This window comes from Gorilla gorilla, chromosome 19 (assembly GCF_029281585.2).
Source record: "Gorilla gorilla gorilla isolate KB3781 chromosome 19, NHGRI_mGorGor1-v2.1_pri, whole genome shotgun sequence".
NCBI classification, from domain to species: domain Eukaryota; kingdom Metazoa; phylum Chordata; class Mammalia; order Primates; family Hominidae; genus Gorilla; species Gorilla gorilla.
The window spans coordinates 106,751,879-106,773,537 of NC_073243.2; the positions used below are offsets into that span (position 1 = coordinate 106,751,879).

General features: G+C 42.0%; 1 long non-coding RNA gene across 1 annotated transcript in view; it reads left to right on the forward strand.

The window, feature by feature from the left end:
- The window catches only part of LOC134757632 (uncharacterized), a 110,053-nt gene that overhangs the window by 7,809 nt on the left and 80,585 nt on the right, over positions 1 to 21,659 (forward strand). The window lies entirely within an intron of this gene.

Consider the following 21,659-nt stretch of genomic DNA (forward strand, 5'->3'; position numbering starts at 1 on the left):
TGTACTACATCCTACCAGCAGTATATATGAGTGTCCCAATTCCTCCCCTTCCTTGCCAACACTAGATATAATCAGTCTCTTAAATTTAGCCAATTTAATATGAGTGTGGTAGTAATTCCTCTTGTGTATTTCCTTAATGCACACTTCCTCAATTTGCTTCTTTTTAATTAATTAATTAATTAATTTTATTTTACTTTAAGTTCCAGGATACATGTGCAGAATGTGCAGGTTTGTTACACAGGTATACTTGGGCCATGGTGGTTTTGCTGCACCTATCAACCCATCATCTAGGTTTTAAGCCCCACATGTATTAGATATTTGTTCTAATGGTCTCTGTCCCCTTGCCCCCCATCCCGTGACAGGCTGTGGTGTGTGTTGTTCCCCTCCCTGTGTACATAGAGTCTCATTGTTCAACTCCCACTTAGGAATGAGAACATGCGGTATTTGGTTTTCTGTTCCTGTGTTAGTTTGCTGAGGATGATGGCTTCCAACTTCATCCGTGTCCCTGCAAAGGACATGAACTCATTCTTTTTTATGGCTGCATAGTATTCCATAGTGTATGTGTACCACATTTCTTTATCCAGTCTGTCATTAATGGGCATTTGGGTTGGTTCCATGCCTTTGCTATTGTAAATAGTGCTGCAATAAACATACGAGTGCATGTGTCTTTATAGTAGAATGATTTATATTCCTTTGGGTATATACCCAGTAATGGGATTGCTGGGTCAAATGGTATTTGTGGTTCTAGATCCTCAATGAATCACACCACACTGTCTTCCACAGTGGTTGAACTAATTTACATTCCCACCAACAGTGTAAAAGCATTCCTATTTCTCCACAGCCTCACCAGCATCTATTGTTTCTCGACTATTTAATACTCACCATTCTGACTGGCGTGAGATGGTATCTCATAGTGGTTTTGATTTGCATTTCTGTAATGATCAGTAATGATGAGCTTTTTTTCATATGTTTGTTGGCCACATAAATGTCTTCTTTTGAGAAGTGTCTGTTCATATCTTTTGCCCACCTTTTTATGGGGTTGTTTTTTTTTTTCTTGTAAATTTGTTTAAGTTCCTTGTAGATTCTGGATATTAGACCTTTGTCAGATGGGTAGATTGCAAAAATTTCTCCCTTTCTGTAGATTGCCTGTTCACTACGATGCTAATTTCTTTTGCTGTACAGATGCTCTTTTGTTTAATTAGATCCCATTTGGCAATTTTGGCTTTTGTTGCAATTGCTTTTGGTGTTTTCATCATGAAGTCTTTGCCCATGCCTATGTCTGGAATGGTATTGCCTACATTTTCTTCTAGGGTTTTTATGGTTTTGGGTTTTACATTTAAGTCTTTAATCCATCTTGAATTAATTTTTGTATAAGGTGTAAGGAAGGGGTCCAATTTCAGTTTTCTGCATATAGCTAGCCAGTTTACCATTTATTAAACATTGCTTGTTTTTGTCAGATTTGTCGACGATCAGATGGTTGTAGATGCATGGTGTTATTTCTGAGGTCTCTGTTCTGTTCTGTTGATCTATATGTCTGTTTTGGTACCAGTAGCTGCTGTTTTGGTTACTGTAGTCTTGTAGTATAGTTTGAAGTCAAGTAGTATGATGCCTCCAGCTTTGTTCTTATTGCTTAGGATTGTCTTTGCTATATGGGCTCTTTTTTGGTTCCATATGAAATTTAAAGTAGTTTTTTTTTTCTAATTCTGCAAAGAATGTCAATGGTAGCTTGATGGGAATAGCATTGAATCTATAAATTAATTTGGGCAGTATGGCCATTTTCACAATATTGATTCTTCCTATTCATGAGGATGGAATGTTTTTCCACTTGTTTGTGTCCTCTCTTATTTCCTTGAGCAATGATTTTTAGTTCTCCTTGAAGGGGTCCTTCATGTCCCTTGTAAGCTGCATTCCTAGGTATTTTATTTTCTTTGTAGCAATTGTGAATGGGGGTTCATTCAGGATTTTGCTCTCTGCTTGTCTATTGTTGGTGTATAGGAATGCTTGGGAGTTTTGTAAATGTTTAACATACACGTATTATATGACGCAAATATCCCACTTCTACATATTGACCCAAGATAAATGAAGACATTTGACTATATAAGATTCGTACTGGCTGGGCGTGGTGGCTCATGCCTGTAATCCCAGCACTTTGGGAGGCCAAGGTGGGTGGATCATCAGAGATCAGGAGTTTAAGCCAGCCTGGCTAACGTGGGAAAACCTCATCTCTACTAAAAATACAAAAATTAGAGGGGCGTGGTGGTGTGTACCTGTAGTCTCATTTACTCTGGAGGTTGAGGCAGGAGAACTGCTTGAACCCAGGAGGCAGAAGTTGCAGTGAGCTGAGATCACACCACTGCACTCCAGCCTGGGTGACAGAGCGAGACTCCATCTCAAAAAAAAAAAAAAAAATTAATACTCATGGGAACTTTATATGTAATAGCCGGAACTTGAAATCAAGCCAAATGTTAACTGGTGAATGGCTAAACAAACTGGTGAATGGCTAAACAAACAAATGTTAATGGGCAAATGGCTAAGCAAACTGTGACATTCATATTTTATTGTGGAATTGTATTGCATTCTATTGATAGTATGCAAACAGTTTCCCAATAAAGAATGAATGAATTATCGATATATGCTACACAATTATTGAATCTTATGCTGCATGAAAGAAGCCAATAAAAAAGAGTACATACCATATGATTTCATTTATGTAAAATTCTAAAAAATGCAAACTAATATATAGTGACAGGAAGCATATCAGTGGTAGCCTGGGGATAGTAGGGAGAAGCAAGAAAGAGGGGTTACAGAAAGTCCCAAGGAAACTTTTACGAATGATGATATGTTCATTATCTTAATTATGGTGCTCATTTCACGGGCGTATACATATGTCAAAATTTATCAAGTTGTGCGCTTTAAATATGTGGGGTTTATTATATGTCAATTATACTTTAATAAAGATGTTAAATAGAAAGTAAATGCAAGGTAATGACAGGGAATTTCAAATAAAATAACTGAAAAAAAAAAGAAGAAGGAGTGAGGATTCATGCAGTTATTGCCAGCAAGGCAGTCATGGGGATTACATGTAGAATTAAGGAAAATAATCATGAGCGACTCCTGAGATTCCAGCTTGAACCACTAGAAAGTAAGAGTACAGAAGGGGTGGGAAGTTGTCATCCTGAACTGGGAATGAAGAGTCAGCTTTAGGCAGGAAATTGAGATGTGTTACTTCAAAGATACCTGTAACTCAGAGGCGATTGTTTACTTTCTTGCTAGATTTAACAAAGAAAGATCACACAGCTCTTACAGACATGGAGACTTGGAAGTTCAAGGTCTAGGGGCTACATCTGGTGAGGGCCTTCTTGCTGGTAGGGACACTCTGTAGAGGTCCAAGGCAGTGCAGAACATCACATGGTAGGGACTCAGCAGAGATGGCCAAATTGGCTCTTAGTATAGATCTGTTCTTCTGAAAACCAACGCATGCCCTCTATAACCCATTAATCCAGGACTAGATTACTCCACTCACCTCTTAAAGACTCCACCTCTTTTTCTCTCTCTTTTTTTTTTTTTTTTTTTTGACTTGGAGTTTCGCTCTTGTCGCCCAGGCTGGATTGCAATGGTGCAATCTGGGCTCACTGCAACCTCCGCCTCCTAGGTTCAAGTGATTCTCCTGCCTCAGACTCACAAGTAGCTGGGACTACAGGCATGCACCACTATGCCCAGCTAATTTTTGTATTTTTGTTGTTGTTGTTGTTAGTAGAGACAGGGCTTCACCATGTTGGCCAGGATGGTCTTGAACTCCTGACCTCAAGTGATCCACCCACCTCAGCCTCCCAAAGTGCTGGGATTATAGACATGAGCCACTGTGCTGGCCCTTCACCTCTTAGTACTGTGATACTGGGAATTAAGTTTCAACATGGGTTTCAGAGAGAATAAACATTTAATAGCAACATGTTCGGCCAGAAATTTTCTTGTGGCCTCATCTTCCAGCCCTGACATAAAGAAAAACAGTGCTACACTTGAACAACACATTCCAGATATGTGCTGAAAGTTTCAAGACTTTTACACGTTATTCAACTTACACCATAGTGAAAAAGAGTCTTCACGGCAAAAAAAAAAAAAAAAAAAAGATAAGAAAGTATGAACCCCAAATGTCTCTTGAATATATCCTCTTTATTTATATTATAAATTTCTATTAAAAGATTTCCTGTCTAGTAAGGGGCTTTATGAGTGTTAAGAAGAAAACTTAAATGTCTGTTGAAATACAGGTTGAGACCTCTTCGAAAGTTCAGGAATAAGATATGAGAAGGACTTTTGCAAAGACATATAATCAGACTCTGAAAAACACATTGCAGGTTGTCAGACTTATCCTTGCTTTCAAGAACTGGCTAAGAAACTCAAAGGTGTTGGAAAGGAAGAGGAAAGGAAAAATGCAGACGATGTTTCCTTTTTCCCCCCCCGGAAGTATAAACAATCATGGAGACTTTTGATCAGGCAAAGTTATCTGAGATTCTGCCAAAGTCAGGTAGTTCTATCACTTAGAAACACTTCAGTTTAAGTTCAACTTCATTTTATGTTACAGAAATGTATTGGCTCATGTAACTTGTCAGATCCAGAGTTCAGTGGATCTGACCTTGGGATTCTATTTCAAGGATCAGACAAGCCCCCTCTTCATAATCACCTGATGGGTTATAGCCACTCCTTGGTCTGCATCCCTCTGGGTTCTCATCCACTAGGAAAGAACATCTATGCCAGCCGCTAGCAAACAAAATCCCATGTGTCACTGTGTTTGGCTCACTTGTGTCAGGTGCTCATACTGGACCTCACACCAGTCCTGCAGCTGAGAGAAGCCTGGGTCTCAGTCCTGTGCCCTGCCCTACTGCAGTGAAGTCAGCTCCCCCTGCCCCATGGGCCGCACAGACAGACAAGGGCAGATACCTACATGGGGTCATGCTCAGAGTCAGGTTCCAGCCCCAGATGAGGGCTGAGAGGAGCAGGTGGATGTGGGGCAGGGAGCTGGAAGAACACTCAACACTCAAGAGACATCAGGTAGATGAGGCGTGCCTTTATTCAGCAGCTCCCTCACAGGGTCAGTGTTACTTTTATACATTACACAATAGTGGCTGAGAGCCAGGTGGTGAGCTTCTCTATGTTATGTCCACATGGCTGTGATTATATAAATCATGGGACTGTGTGCCTGCACCACAAACCCGCTGAGTCATCCAGGCTGTTTACCTCAGCCTATGCTTGCTGCCCCATGCCTGATTAGCTGCAGCACAGCCATGTTCCTTACACATGGTATCAGGCATGACTACCATGGAAAGGTGCTGGGTACTGGCCATTCCTGTCATGCAAGTGGCCACTACAAAAGACTCTGTCAGTGATAATGCCACCCACTTTCCAGCCCCACTTTGTGAAGAAGACAGAAACAGCCCTTTGGGTGGTCAATGCCTACCTTTATTCCTAAGATGACTGACTGTAATAGAGACTTAAATAGTAGGAAACCAGATTTGGGAAGGTATCTATGAAGGCAAACTCCATTAATTTGTCCATTCATTGAACAGGTTTTATAGAGCTGCTGGCCTGCTTCATGCCAGGCCCTGTTTCATGTGCTGGGACATGGAGGTGAACAAACTCAGTGGGCCTCCTCCCCAGGAACTTGCCTACTGGTAGAGATGTAGCAGTGAGCCCCAACTAAGCCACAGCTAAGCTGTGAAGGTTCAGACTCTTCTGAGTCTAATAACTGAGAGTTAGGAGCAAAGTGTGCCTGCCATCAAAACCATAAAAGAAAAAAACAGAAGTCTTAAGAAACCTAATGATAAAATATCACAGGAAAAATTATTGCTTTAAGTCTGGACAACGCAACATTACCTCATCTCTAATTAGCTGGGTATGGTGATGTGTGTCTGCAGTCCCAGCTACTCAGGAGGCTGAGGCAAGAGGATCACTTGAGCCCAGGAAGTTGAGGCTGCAGGAAGCTATGATTGCACCACTGAACTCCATCCTGGGTAACAGAGCAAGACCCTGTTACATATATATAGTTTTACATCTGCATATTTATTTAAAGAGCTTTCTGTGGGCTGGGCACGGTGGCTCACGCCTGTAATCCTAGCACTTTGGGAGGCCGAGGCAGGCGGATCACCTGAGGTCGGGAGTTCAAGACCAGCCTGACCAACACGGAGAAACCCCATCTCTACTAAAAATACAAAATTAGCCAGGCTCCTAGCTATTCGGGAGGCTGAGGCAGGAGAATTGCTTGAACCTGGGAGATGGAGGTTGCGGTGAGCCGAGATTGTGCCATTGCACTCCAGCCTGGGCAACAAGAGTGAAACTCCATCTCAAAGAAGAAAAAAAAAGAGCTTTCTGTGAATATCATATAAAAAGCAAAACATTTGACCCTACGAGAGTAGTTATTTTAAAGAAGTGAGCAAAAATGCTTGCTCAGCACTCATTTAGTTAACTCCCCAGCTGAAGATTAGTTGTTTGGATTAAGTAGCTATCATAGGACCCTAAAACTTAAGTAATGGAAATGAAAACAAATTGTAGAAAAACAATTAGAAAAGAGAACAACAAACTTCTCCAGTGGTACTGAGGTTGCAAACAAATGACACATATGATAAATCACAGCGAAGGAAACTGATTGCATTAAGTTATGGTAGATATCATCTTAAACATGGCTTAATGTGGTAGATAGAGGTGGTGGGCAACAGCATCCTTAATCTTCCCTCTGGTAGGTCTTTTGTGGATTGGAGGGTCTAGACAGCTAACCCTACATGTTCATGGTTAGAGTTTTGGATGTGAGTTAGAGCCTGCCGATTAGATGCACTCACAAAAGTTGTGGAAGGAAGAAGCAAGGGAAAGACCCGCTTCTGCTGCTCTGGCGGTATAGGAGAGCTTGCCCTGCCATCCCCATAGTGTTCCAGGATGTCCTCACTCGTCTTGTAGGCATCAAGACCCTTTGCAGCAGAGATGGCTGGGACCTTCTTGTTTCGCTAGGAAAGGAGGACCTGCAGACACCCAGGTGCACACTCTCCTGACTCTGTGCCTTCCTCACTCAGCAGAGGTAGCAGCCTCCGGTCTACTTTGGCTTGCAGTGCTCTGGGGTCCTTTCTGAAGGCCCAGGCTGGAACCAGTTTTCCAACCCAGTGTACAGCAATATTGTGGACACTCCATTTTAAATTTCTCTCTACTTAAAATGGTTAGGGTGGGCTTAAAAAATTATGTATTTTAAATTAACAAGTGTGTATATTATGGGGTACAATGTACTGTTTTGATTTATAGATACATTGTAGAAAAATTAAATCAAGCAAATTAATATGTCCATCCCCTCACTAACTTATTGTTTTGTGTGTGTGGAAAGAGAATGTTACAAATCTATTCTTTTGGCAGTTTTGAAATATGCAATACCTTATGATCAACTGTGGTCACCATGCAGTGCAGTAGATCACCAAAACTTATTCCTCTAGTCTAATTGAAATTTTGTATCTTGCTTAAAACATTTGTACAAATTTAGGGGTATAAGTGCAATTTTTTGTTATGTGGATATATTGTGTGTGACATAGGCTGGGCTTTTAGTGTAACCATTACTGGAGTAGTGTACGTTATACTTGTTAAGTAATTTCTTATCCCTCACCCCTCCCATCTTCCCACCCTTCCTAATCTCCATGTCTATTATTCCACTCTCTATGTCCATGCGTACACATTGTTTAGCTCCCAACATCTCCCCTGACCCTACCCCTTCAGCCCCCCTCTCTGGTAACTACCTTTCTACTCTCTGTTTTTACGAGATCAACTTCTTAAGATTCCACATGTAAGTGAGATCATGCAGTATTCTTTTTGTGCCTGTTTTTATTTCTTGAAATTTAATGCTTACTAATATGGAATTTGGTAGAAAAAGTAGTTGTAGGCAACAGTTCCTCAAGAACAAGACCATACAACTGCTTATCAGCCTTGGTTGGATTTGAAGGCAGTAAGAACCTAATTACCACTAGTAAATGAGAATTTGGACATATGACACACTAAGAAACAGCTGCTTAAATTGTCACCTGTGGTCCCTGGGAATACAAAGCCTGTTGAAGGCAGAGGGAGGACCCAGTGACTGCAGCAACATCATAGTGAGAATGAGGACTCTAAGGAGGGCAGGGGCCAGCTGCTCATGACCAAACTGAAGGGTTCAAAGAAAGAAAATTCCAGCTCAGGGGTTTACATTCTCAGTTCAAGGTATGTCCAGTGACAAGCCTCTAAGTCCTAAATGATTGCTTATCTCTTGTAGCTGCTGGCCAGATTTCGCCAAAACTCCCAAATGGAGGCCAATCATGCACATGACTGAATTACAGTGTAAGTTGATTCAGAACTTCATTCACCAGGTCTTCTTTAGCAAATATAGGAAATGTTTTGGTTAGGAGTGAGAATAGGAGACAAGGGAATGAGGACTTCAGAGCTTCTCCTGCTAACAGAGGCTCCTCCTTTGATGAGGCCAAACCTACCGACACCTAATGTAGTTACCTTGAAAGAAGAGACAGTTCTTCTCATACCAATTTCTACCTCCCCACAGCCTCTACACCTATAGTTACAATCAGATCCCCGCATACCCCAGAGGCACAGTACAGAATCTGACTCAGGAAGAAAGGAGTTACTCGTCAATGTAATTACGATGTGTTACAATTTGTTTATATTTATTTACATTAATTTACATTTATTCATATTGAATTACAGAAGATGCTAGGTAATATGTCTTGTCATATATTATAAAGATGTTAAGCCAGGGTAAAAGGAACATGAGTTTGGGCAAAATGTATCAGATATTCTGGAGTCTTTTACTTTTGCTAGATACCAGCATTCTTATTCTCTATCACAATTTAGCCCTAGGGAACTTGATTACCTTCCCATTCAACAGGGCAGTATATTGGTTCAATTTCTTGATGACATCATACTTATTGAACTAGGTAAGCCAGAAATATCCTGTCAATCACATGTAAGATAGAGCATGGGAGATGAAAGCCCAGTGAAAATTTGCAAGGGCCACCAAAACTTTGGAGTTTCTGCTAGGCCAGATGTAACCCAGCTGTGGGGAGTGAAAGTCAGTTGTTGTTATTTGACACCCTATAACTAAAAAATAAGCATTAAACTTTCATTCCATCTGATATTGAAATGAAACTCAATGCTCCTTTTTTATTTGGTCAGCCTTTTTTTTTTTTAATCTGATGTTGGAGGCAGGGTATACCTCCTTTAGGTATGCTGTGCTGACCCACTTATTGAGTACCTTGAAAATACAGTTTTAAGGAGAGCTTGAAGCAAGAGAGGGCAATGAGATCTGCTATCTGGTATCCCAGCTGATGCAAGAGGAAGGACCAGATGCTTCATGGAAACTATTGCAAGCCTAGTGTCTTAGTCCATTCTCACACTGCTATAAAGAACTACCTGAGACTGGGTAATTGATAAAGAAAAGAGGTTTAATTGGCTCATGGTTCCCCAGGCTGCACAGGAAGCATGGCTAGGGAGGCCTCAGGAAACTTACAATCATGGCAGAAGGCAGCAGGCAAGCAGGCCCATCTTACATGGGCTAGAGCAGGAGGGAGAAAGAGAAGGAGGAAGCGCTGCACACTCTTAAACAACCAGATCTTGCAAGAACTCACTATCAGGAGAACAGCAAGCGGGAGATCTGCCCCCATGATCCAGTCAACTCCTACCAGACCCTCCTCCAACGCTGGAGATTACCGTTTGACATGAGGTTTGGCCGGGGGACACAAATCCAAACCATATCACCTAGTAATGCTTTTTTGGAAAATAATTACAACATTTTTTTTTTTTTTCTGAAATGGCTCTTTGTTGCTCCTGGGCCCTGGTAGAGACCAGATGCCTAACTATGGGACATTAAGTGACCATAAGATCTAAATCATGAGTCACACAATTTGACTTTTATAACAGCACGGGGTGGAATGAAAGTGGCATATGTGAGGCTGAGCGTAAGCATGATCCAGAGACTCATCTCTCAGCATGCCCACCAATGACGCACAGGTGTCTCTCTTTTAACCAGCCCTCAACTGTGGCCTCCCTTGATTGCCTGAGGAAAACAAATGTTGATGCTAGTTTACAGAAGGTTCTGCATGGTATGCTGGTAACAGCTCATGAGGGATTTCTGCAGCTCTTCCCAGGTTTGCTCCGACAGAAGAGTAGTAAAGGGAATTTCTCCCAAGGGAAGAAATCGAGCAGAATATGAAATGTCTCACTTTTTTTTTGGAAGGATACACGTCCAGATGTGTAGCTCACAACTGATTCATAGGAAGTCGATGGCAGGTTGGATACTTGAGGACCTTAAAGAAATAACCCTGGAGAATCAGTGACAAAGAGTTCTCTAGAAGAGGCATAAGCACAGAGTATAGGATACTTGTGTTATTTATGATTCTTAACCAAAGGACATCAATTTCAGATAAGTGTTTCAGGAACCACGTGGGGAGATGACCAGCCTGTGAAGGTCAGGCAGCCTTTTCTTATGCCCTCTGTGTTTTCCCAGTGAGTTCAGGAATAAGATGGCCATGGTGTCAGGGATGAAGATTAAACATGAGTTCCACAACATGGGCTTTGCCTCTTTAAGGCTGAGTTGGCCCATCCCTGCCGTGTGAGCTTCCTGTTAAGAGTAGACAAGGTTGGGCTGGGCACGGTGGCTCATCCCTGTAATCCCAGCACTTTGGGAGGCTCAGGTGGGTGGATCATGAAGTCAGGTGATCAAGACCATCCTGGCTAACATGGTGAAACCCTGTCTCTTGAGCCCCGGAGGCAGAGGTTGCAGTGAGCTGATCACACCACTGCACTCCAGCCTAGGCAACAGAGCAAGACGTCATCTCAAAAAAAATAAATTAAATAAATAAGAGAAAGAAAGAAAACAAAAAAGAGTAGACAACGTTGAGTATCATATATGAAGTCATTCCGTTGGGGGCAGACAGACACGCAGGGGAAGATTCGTTACATAAGACCCTTTTCATTTTGAAAAAAACAGTTATTTGTCCTCTCTGGAATAGATGTTTTAGGTATGAAATGCCTCTGCCAATACTACCATCAAAAAGAATCCGTTAATTCAACTGTGGTATCCCGTAAACCTTGTTTCTGACCTAATAAGTCATTTTCTAGCAAGAGAAGTGAAGCAAAGACCTTATTCCTATGGCATTCTGCAGTCTTCCTATTTATCTCAACACACATGTGCAGATGGCCTTAACAAATGGGGGAGTGACCTCTTGCATACACAGATAACATCCATCAGTGGCATCATGTGAGATTGGGTGATGTCCTATAGTATACAGTATGCACTTTGAAAGGATGACCAAGATGTGAAGCTGTTTTCCCAATGGCCAAAATATATGGGTCCCAGATTCCTGGAAGTGAGAATACACAACTCCCTTTGTTATTACAGCTAATAACCCACTTACAAATGTTGAATTCCTGTTCCTCTAACTTTGTACTTTCCTTGATTAAAAGCATCAGTTCCCAGATCAGAAAATGCTGAACCTCAGGTTATCATCAGTGACATCAGTACTGCCAAACCAGTGGCAAAAGTTAACAGAAGACTATAACAATCCAATATAAACAGGACCCAAAGGGCTCAAGCCCATAAAGAATGAAGATTTCATCTACCAAGCAAATAGCCAAAGTGTTTTTTGTGTGGACAAAAAGAAGTCGATTGTAAATAATTATAATTATGATCTCTTATAGAAATGAGGCTTTGTGATCACTGGTAGAAATGAGGACTATACTAACTACAATTTCTTGCTCATTCTATGAAGGATGTATTAGCCAAGTTCCTTTTTTCTTTTTTCCTTTTCCTTTAATTTGATAGATGTGTTGGCAGTGATTGATGCCTTAACATAGTCTTTTGTTTGCAGAGATTATGATTGTGACTGGCAAGAACACCTCCAGTAATGAAGGTGCTGACGGACAAGACCCTGGGTAGCCCTTCTTTTGCAGAGAAGATGGGGCTGCTTTTCATATGTATGAAGAAAAAATCCATTGTGTTGGGCAGGATCATTTGTTGTCATTCAGTATGGCAGCAGGTTCAGTATAGAATGGTGTGCAGATGCTGAGTTGCCTAAACAGGTTTCTGTGACACTTTTGGTGGATCGACACTCCATTCTAACCTCTTCCGTAAGCACAACTTTTCAGAAAGGCCTTCCAGAGTTATGCCTGGAGCCCAGGGCACAGACCACTTCTCCAGCTTTTTGACCCTACTGGAAGCATCTGATTCTCTGCATTAAACTGCTTTCTATTTAAGATAGCTAGTGATTCCTGCTTCTTGCTTCTTAGCCTGAGTATGGCTTGGATACTTTCTTCCAGTGCTTTGGAGGAAGACACAAAAACTACATATGAACTCTCGATTTTTCCCAAGCTGGTTTCTCAGTTTATCTTCCTCCTTTCTATCAATGATAGCTCATTCTCCCTGTCAGCTCTCTGCTGACTGTTTTCTTCATGCCTTCTCTGAATTCCTTTCTTCTCATCCCTACTGCCTCACTCCCAGCACAGGCAGGCTCCATGACCACACAGGTATACCCAGCATCACCTACTCATCTATGATGTGGCTTCACTCATCCCATTCTGCATTCTTTTAGAGCTTTTAGAGCTTTGACACATTCATTTTCTTAAAAAAAAAAAAAAAAAAGAACTGGACACAGTGGCTCACATCTGTAATCCCAGCGCTTTGGGAAGCTAAGGCAGGGAGATTGCTCGATGCCAGCAGTTTGAGGCCAGACTGGACAACACGGTGAGACCTCCATCTCTACAAAAAATACAAAAAATAATCAACTGGGCATGGTAGCACACACGTCTAGTCCCAGCTACTTGGGAAGCTGAGGCAGGAGGATCACTTGAGCCCAGGAGTTTGAGGCTGCAGTGAGCTATGATGGTGCCACTCTACTCCTGCTTGGGCAAGAGAGTGAGACCCTGTCTCAAGACAAAGCAAAACAACAAAACAAAAATAAGCATGTTATTTTCTTGTTTTAAAAACCCAGTCACTAAGGTAAACTACAAGACAAAGCCCCCAACACCATAGTATGGAGTTAGCAGCCTCCCCTCTGCTTCCCGCACATCTTTGAAGCCTTATTACTGATTGGTACATTATACCAACTCTCAGCCCCCTGTCATGCAGCAGATCATTCTAGCTGTGCCCTCATTCCAAACATCTCCCTCCTGGAGAGTGCTGACTGGCTACCTTCATCTGCCCAAATTCTGCCACCTTTGACTTCCTGCTCAGGACCCACCTTTCCCATGATTTGCCCCCCATTTATCTAGCTCAGAATAACCACTCTGTCCTGTGAATGCCTGCAGGATTTAGAAAAGAACTGAGCCATGCATTCAATCTCACACTGCCTTGTGCTATCTCTTGGATGTTTTTGTTTGTTTTTATGTGTTTTTTTGTTTTGTTTTGGTTTTGGTTTGCTATCTCTTAAACTGTTCTATATTCTTTTAATGTGTAGGTTATAAATCCTGAGAACTCAGATTATCACTGTGTCATACACAATGCATATTACAAATCGATTCATAAAGCAGGGTTTAATCCATAATTATTCAACTGAATGGACATTTGGGAATCATGGATGGGGAAACAGCTCACGCAATCAACCCTGGAGGGTGATGGTAAATACTGTGTGTTCTAATATCAGCTCAGTTATGCGTGTCTTCTGTGCATAAAATGTTTTTTCACTTGTATCTGAGATTTCCTGCCCCCCAAATGGGGGTAAGTCTGTTGACTCATTTATCAGGAGTCCTGTGAAGTGCAGCATTGTTTGTAAAGCATCTCTGTCCTCTGATAAACAGCAACATGAAGAGACCAGTGTAACTTTCCTCATGAAGTATGTTTAAGTCACGGATCTAAAATTTGAGAGAAGCAAAAGAAATCCAATAAATTTTGAACTTGACAAAGGTGACCTTTTGTCCTTGAACCAAGTGGTACTAATTTAGAAAAGAAGAAAAAAATCCTTGTTTCTGCCAGAGTTTATGTTTTTAATTCACTTATCCAAAGTTTTGCTATTTTTTGTTGTTGTTGTTTTTGAGGGGAAACTCCTATACCCCACTAGACTGATGAAACTCCCGTATGTTATAGGAGTAAAGTACATGATTTCCTCATCTAAACATCTTCCCAGAAAAGTAAGGGTTTGTGTTAGAAATCAACACATTCCTATTCGATCCTAATTTATTGAACAAGCTAAACATCTGCTGCAGGCCAGGCACTGCTCTGGGGAAGTAGAGATGGCGAAGATGTACTCCCTGTCCTCAGGATGTTCACATACTGGCCAGGTGAGCCCCTTGCGAGTTATGATGCTCTCTCCTGAGCACAATGACAGAGGCGCAGGGGTAGCAGGGCAGGGTCAGGGCAGGACTTTTCACCGGACATCCAGGCATACTTCACAGAGGAGATAGGCCTTGAATTCCGAGCTGGAGGCTAAGACAGGATTGCCAAGAACTGAGCCATTAGAGTTAGCACATTCCCAGGGGAGAGGGAACAATTTTGGCAAGGGCACCTGGCATAAAAATATTGGCTTAATGAAGGGAGGTGTGTATCAGCATATGGCTGCAAGGAAGATTGTCTAGGGAGTAATAAGGAAAGATTACGTATAAGTGGGTTTCAGGGGTCTTTAAGTTGCAGGGAAGGAATTTGGGAAGCAAGAATATTGAGCTTTTTGGGAAGTCAGGGAAGGGCATGGAAGAGATTTGTATAACAATTTGGACTTCCAAGGAAGAAACCTTTCTAGGGATGGATTTCTTTTTTTCTATGAGACAGAAATAAAAACCCACAGACTACAGTGGATGATTCATGCCAGTGTGTGGATTTATATGTACATACTGTGCAAATGCAGCACAGTGTAACAGTAAGTGGAGCAGAAGCTAAGGGGCTTGCCTTCTAGAAATACTTGACTTCTAGAAATTTGCATGGTGTGATGCAAAGACGGAGACTCTTAGGACACAACCTCTTACTGTGTGGCCGTGGCCAAATAACCTTTGAAGAGGGTCTTTATTCACACATCATAAAATGAGGGCAACAAGACTTTCCCCTGTGTTGAGGTAATTGCATATATAATATATGCATATATGTATCTGGCTGACAAATTGGTTCCCAGTAAGTAACAGAAGTTAAAATATGAAGACATAGTCAAAATCTCAGTACTTGTTAATTTCTGTCTCCCCCATTGCTGCAGACTGAACTTTCATTGAAAGTAGGTCCACGTGGTTAACAAAATGGCCTCCTTGTTTTTTCAAATTTTTTCTTTTAAAAAGGCTCATATTGTGCCCACTTTCAAAATTAACCCCAGCATACAGTAACTGGCATGCTTTTTCTTCCAGTGTGGGAAATGCACTCCTACATGGCTAGTGGGTGTGCAGATCAGAATTCTGTGGGCTAATCGCTTGCATTACACGCGGTTGTCCCTTAAGGAATTCTTCTCCATTTCCTTTTGAACACACCCGTGGAAGTCATTCTGGGTGTGGCCTTTGGAAGTCTTGTGAAGAAAATGTCCTGTCCAACAGCTGCCTTCTCTGTAGGTCACCCAGGGTCTCCGCTCCCAACTCGCCACTGCTCTCTCAATGTCTTGGGGTGACTTCTGGGTTTTCTATGAAGTGGGGGCCTCCCAGAGGCAACAGCCTCACACTGCGACACGATTTTCTTTCCTCTGATTCACCCAGACATTTTTGGTGGGCTGAGTGTTGAGAATCAAAACATCTACACCCACATTAGTTTACTGTCTACACTAACGTCCATTTATTCTTCCACTGTCTTAACCAACCTGACATTGCTACTGCAGCTAACTGTTGCCCAGGAAGATTAAACTTATCAAACAACATTTTTGCTAATTTCAGTGACTTCTCCAAAATTAAGTTAAATCGACATTCAGCTAGTCAGTTTACAATAAAGACATTGGATCTTCTCTATTATACCTTAGGAGAGGTACACACCCCTCCCAAATGAGTGTATCATGAACACTAACCAATCCTAACCACCCTCCCCTTTTGAAAACCTGCCTTAAACTAGACAATGAAAACCTCATAAATGTCCCTCCTTTGTCCCATCCTTTCCAAGATGAACCTAAGACAATCCAGATGGTGTTCCCCTGACTTTTGGTAAACAACAAGCTCATTTTTGCTTTATCACCAGCCTGCTCTGGTAGGACTTTTGGGGAGCAGCATTTGGTAGCAGAAATGCCATCATGGCCAGGTCATTGTAGTCGCTTGGTGTCCTGTGCTCACTGTTGAGTGCACGTCTCTTTGAGGACCATGCAAGGCCATGTGCAAGGTGGTTAAAAGTGTCTGCCATGGATCTAGATGCCAACACTGACCAGCACCATCATCTGGGGTAAGCCCTGTCTCTGTGTCTGCGGGTGGTGGGCTGAATAATGGCTCCAGAGTTACCCACTGCCAACCCCTTCTATCTTGTATGGCAAAAGGGACTTTGCAGATATAATTAGGCTTAGAGATCCTGGGGTGGAGAGATTGTTCTTGATTATCCAGAAGAGCCCTAAATGTAATCACAAGTATCCTTAGGAGGGAAGGCAGAGGGGAGTTTGATAGAGAGGAGAGGCAATGTGCAGACAGAAGGAGAGACTGGAGTGAAGCACTTTGAAGACAGAGGAAGGGGCCACAAGCCAAGGAATGCATGTAGCCAACAGAGGCTGAAAAGGCAAAGAAATGTGTTTTCCTCTCAAGCCTCTAGAAGGAGCCAGCCCACACCTTGACTTCAGACAGACTTCTGACCTCCAGAACTGTAGGTCACACCCAACACATTCCTGTTATTTCAAGCCAGCAGCTTTATGGCAATTTGTTACAGCAGAAATTGGAAACAAATTAACTCATTTTTTATAACTTTAAACTTCATTATAGACACAGAACCTATTTCCTAGGGTTTGTACGAAGGCTAAATGAGTTAATTTATGTAAAGCACTTATATCAGTGTCCAAGATATAGTAAGCAGACAATAAGTACTGAGAATTGTTATTATAGGTCTCATATCTCTAATACTGAGTGTTATATTATGTCTACGAGGCTGCATATGGGCAGGGTGTCTGTCTGTCCCAACTCTGGGAGGCAGTGGTTGGCACAGTGCCGAGTACCCCACAGGGCCTCCATGACTATTTGCTGACAGTCAGGTCAATGGATGATGCACAGCTTTCTCTACCATGCCAGAGATTCATCCCTTAGAATGCCTTGTTAGTGAAAGAAACCAGTTGAAGAGGTGATTCTGAACAGTACAAAGCCCTGAAGTTATTTCTGTTTGGCTTTGAAATAAACTATATAGTGTTAATGGCAGTAGAATTATCTTCCTCATCGTGTCTTAGGCATACATAATTCATTTTCCCTTGATAAGCAACCCAAAGATGGAAGAAATAGCCTGGGTTTGTACTGAGTGGAAGGGGCCAAAGGAAGTAAGGAAGGGAAAATCAGCAATGGACACTTAGCAGAGACAATGGAACAGTGCAGGCACTCAGATATTCTACCCTTAGACGGGAAGCGACCTGCAGGCCCTGTGTCATTCAGGGTTCTCCAGAAAAAACAGAGCCAACTGGAGACAGATGGATAAAGGGAGAGAGAGATTTGTTTGTTCGTTTACTTATTTATTGATTGGAATTGGTTCATATGATTGGAGGGACCAGTGAGCCCTAAATTTGCAGGGCAGGTGAGAAGTCTTGAAATTCAGGTAAGAGTTGATCTTGCAGCCTTGAGTCTGAGTTCCACAGGGCAGCAGGCTGGCACCTTGGCAGGGTTTCTGTGCTGCAGTCTTGAGACAGAATTGCTTGCTCTTTGGAACATGTCAGTCTTGGCTTTTGAGGCCTTCAACTGATTGGATGACCCACCCACATTAATTTATGAATCACATTTTAAAAATAGCTTCACAGCAGCATTTAGACTAGTGTTTGATCAAACAACTGGGCACCATAGCCCGGCCAAATTAACACATGAAGTTAATCATCATAGCCTCCAAAATGCCTAAGAGGGAGCTCACACGTTTTTATATTCATCATTCTTCTGATGGCCCCATGAAAACCCACTAGAAAAAAATGAAAGACATAAACTTGGGGAAGCCAGATAGAATTTTCTCTTCTTCTTTATTTATTTATTATTATTATTTTTAGACAAAGTCTTGCTCTGTCGCCCAGGCTGAAGTGCAAATGAGCAATCACGGCTCACTGTACCCTCGACCTCCTGGGCTCAGGAGATCCTCCCACCTCAGCCTCCTGATTAACTGAGACTACGGGTGCATACCACCACACCCAGCTAATTTTTGTGTTTTTTGTCGAGACAAGGTCTTGCCATGTTTCCCAGGCTGGCCTTGAACTCCTGGCCTCGAACTCCTGGCCTCAAGCCATCCTCCTGCCTCGGTCTCCCAAAATGTCGGGATTGCAGGCCTGAGCACCCATGCCTGGCCAGATTGAATTTCCAAAACAATTCACCACAAGTTCCCCTTACATATCTTATAGACAGCCAGCAAGTCCATCTTAAATATGGCCTAATTTATATTTTCAGATTTTTAGGACGTGCCTAAGAATGTCCACATGATGAATACAGTGTGGCTGTTCTAAGCCAGCTTTGAGGGTGATACGCACCTTTGCCCCCACACATTAGTGAGGCTCACAGCAAGTTAGGTAGATGGGATCTGAGTCTTGATCAGCCATCAGCATGTGGACAGTGGCTATTTGTAAGATTATGCTGGGTCAGTCTTAGTGGTTTAGCTGGAATTTTCTGTTCTTACTATCCTCTTCTGTGTAATACCTTGTTCCTCAGTTGTGTCCAAAACATGTTAATAGTTATAAATAATGTCTGACCATGCACACAAACATGGGCTTTTCTTGCAGTATTTTTTTTCTGTCAATATTTTCTACTTTATTTCAGGAAAGTTCTCTTCCACCTCTCTTTTAGTGAGGCATTTCATGAAAGTCTAATTTTGATCCTATATCTCTTTTCTCAATTTTTGGAAAATTCTGATAGATTTTCTGAAGATCCAAACTATGCCAGGCTACAGTGCTTTGCCCTTGTTTCTTAGGATGTTTAATTAAGGAAAGATAGTCCCCAAGGCAGGTTTCCAGAATTCTGCCTTCACATGGTGTTGTAAGGAAATCTATTTCTCCTTTGCACAATAAGAGAAGCTTCCCATGACTGACTATAATCCCTATAGGAACAGCTGGGAGGCTTGACCGGCATTGTACTAGCCAACTCATCACTGGATATTGTATTACATGACACATATTATGTTGTAGCCCACTTCCATTACATCTTATCAATAGGAGCTGTATTTGCTATTATAGGGGGCTTTATTCACTGATTCTGTCTATTTTCAGGCTATATACTCAATCAAGCCTATGCTAAAGCTCATTTTGCTATTATATTTATAGGCATCAATTTAACATTTTTCCCACAGCATTTGCTCGGCCTATCTGGCATGCCTCGACACTATTCCGGTTATCCCGACACATACACCACATAAAATACTATCTCATCCATAGGCTCATTTATTTCCCTGACAGCAGTAATTCTAATAATTTTCATGATCTGAGAAGCCTTTGCTTCAAAACGAAAAGTTCTAATAATTGAACGACCATCTACCAACTTAGAATGACTATGTGGCTGTTCCCCACCCTATCACACATTCGAAGAACCAACCTAAATGAAAACCTAAATGAAAAAGGAAGGAATTGAACCCCCAAAGACTGATTTCAAGCCAATCCCATAACCTCCATGACTTCTTCGATAAGATATTAGTAAAATTATTTCATAACTTTGTCAAAGTTAAGTTATAGGTTAAGCCCTATATATCTTAATGGCCTATCCAGCTAAATTAGGCCTTCAGGATACCACATCCCCTATTATAGAAGAACCACTTATCTTCCAAGACCATACCCTTATAATTATTTTTCTAATCAGTTCCTTACTTCTATACATTATTTCTCTAATATTCACAACAAAACTAATACTAACACCATAGATGCCCAAGAACTAGAAACCATCTGAACTATCTTGCCTGCCATCATCTTAGTCTTGATCGCCCTCCCATCTCTACGCATCTTATATATAACAGACGAAATCAAGAACCCTTCTGTCACCATTAAAACAATTGGGCATCAATGGTATTGAAGCTATGAATATACAGATTATGAAGAATTAAGCTTTGACTCTCATATACTTCCAGCAACAGACAGAGGTGATCCTATCTTCTGTCAACACTTATTCTGATTCTTTGGTCACCCTGAAGTCTACATCCTCCTCCAACCAGGCTTCAAGATAATTTGCCATATCATAACATAGTATTCTGGAAAAAAATAACCATTTGGATATAGGGGCATGATGTGAGCTATAATATCAATTGGTTTCTTAGAGTTTATCGTATGGGCTCACCATATATTTACAGTAGGAATAGATGTAGATACACAAGCCTACTTCACCTCTGCTACTATAATTATTGCTATTCCCACTGGCGTCAAAGTTTTTAGCTGACTAGCTACACTTCATGGCGGCAATACTAAATGATCCCCTGCAATGCTCTGAGCCTTGGGGTTTATTTTCCTTTTTGCAGTAGGAGGCTTGACCGGCATTGTACTAGCCAACTCATCATTGGATATTGTAATTACATGACACATATTATGTTGTAGCCCATTTCCATTACGTCTTATCAATAGGAGCCGTATTTGCTATTATAGGGGGTTTTATTCACTGATGCTCTCTATTTTCAGGCTATGTACTCAATCAAGCCTAGGCTAAAGCTCATTTTGCTATTATGTATTTTCTACACGACTGAACATGTGGTTTGAAACCATCTTTCATTTTATATTTATTTATTTATGTATTTATGTATGTATGTATGTATGTATTTATTTATTTAGATGGAGTCTTGCTCCTGTTGCCCAGGCTGGAGTGCAATGGCACGATCTCGGTTCACTGCAACCTCTGCCTCCTGGGTTCAAGCGATTCTCCTGCCTCAGCTTCCTGAATAGCTGGGATTACAGGCACCCACCACCACACCCGGCTAATTTGTGCATTTTTAGTAGAGATGGGGTTTCGCCATATTGCCCAGGCTGGCCTCAAACTTCTGACCTCGTGATCCGCCTGCCTCAGCCTCCCAAAGTGCTGGAATTACAGGCGTAAGCCACCATGCCTGGCCTTGAAACCATCTTTCAAAATGTGGTCTTTTTGCAGTACAGCTGGGATGTCTCTGCCTTCCCCACCATGCACCTTTGTAAAGGGGCAGCTTCTGTCTCGCCGGTGTAACAGATTTCTTCCCTGTGTCCCCTTTCTCTTCTGTCAATGAATCATGGGTGGCTGTCAGCTGGGGACCGCTCTCAGTGTCTCATGCACTGAATGCAACATGGACACAAACTTATGATAGGGCCAGGTGGGGGACAGCAAGAGGTGAGCACTGGAAATTGCATGAGCTAGGAGTCACTGGCTGGTAGTGGGTGAGGGACACGTGGTAGGGACAGTTTAGCAGCTGGATCAGGGTGGAAATCCAAAGCCTGACAGCTGAGAAGTGGCACAGACCTGCTTCTGTGGGGACAAGTGTCCACTGACCCTGGCCAACTGGCCTCCAGGGGGCATTGTTGGAATATGCGATCACCCCAAAGCACTTCAGCTTGAAGAAGATCTAGGACACAGTTTGTTGTTACCACCTCAGAGCATTTAGATGCAATGTGATGGATAGA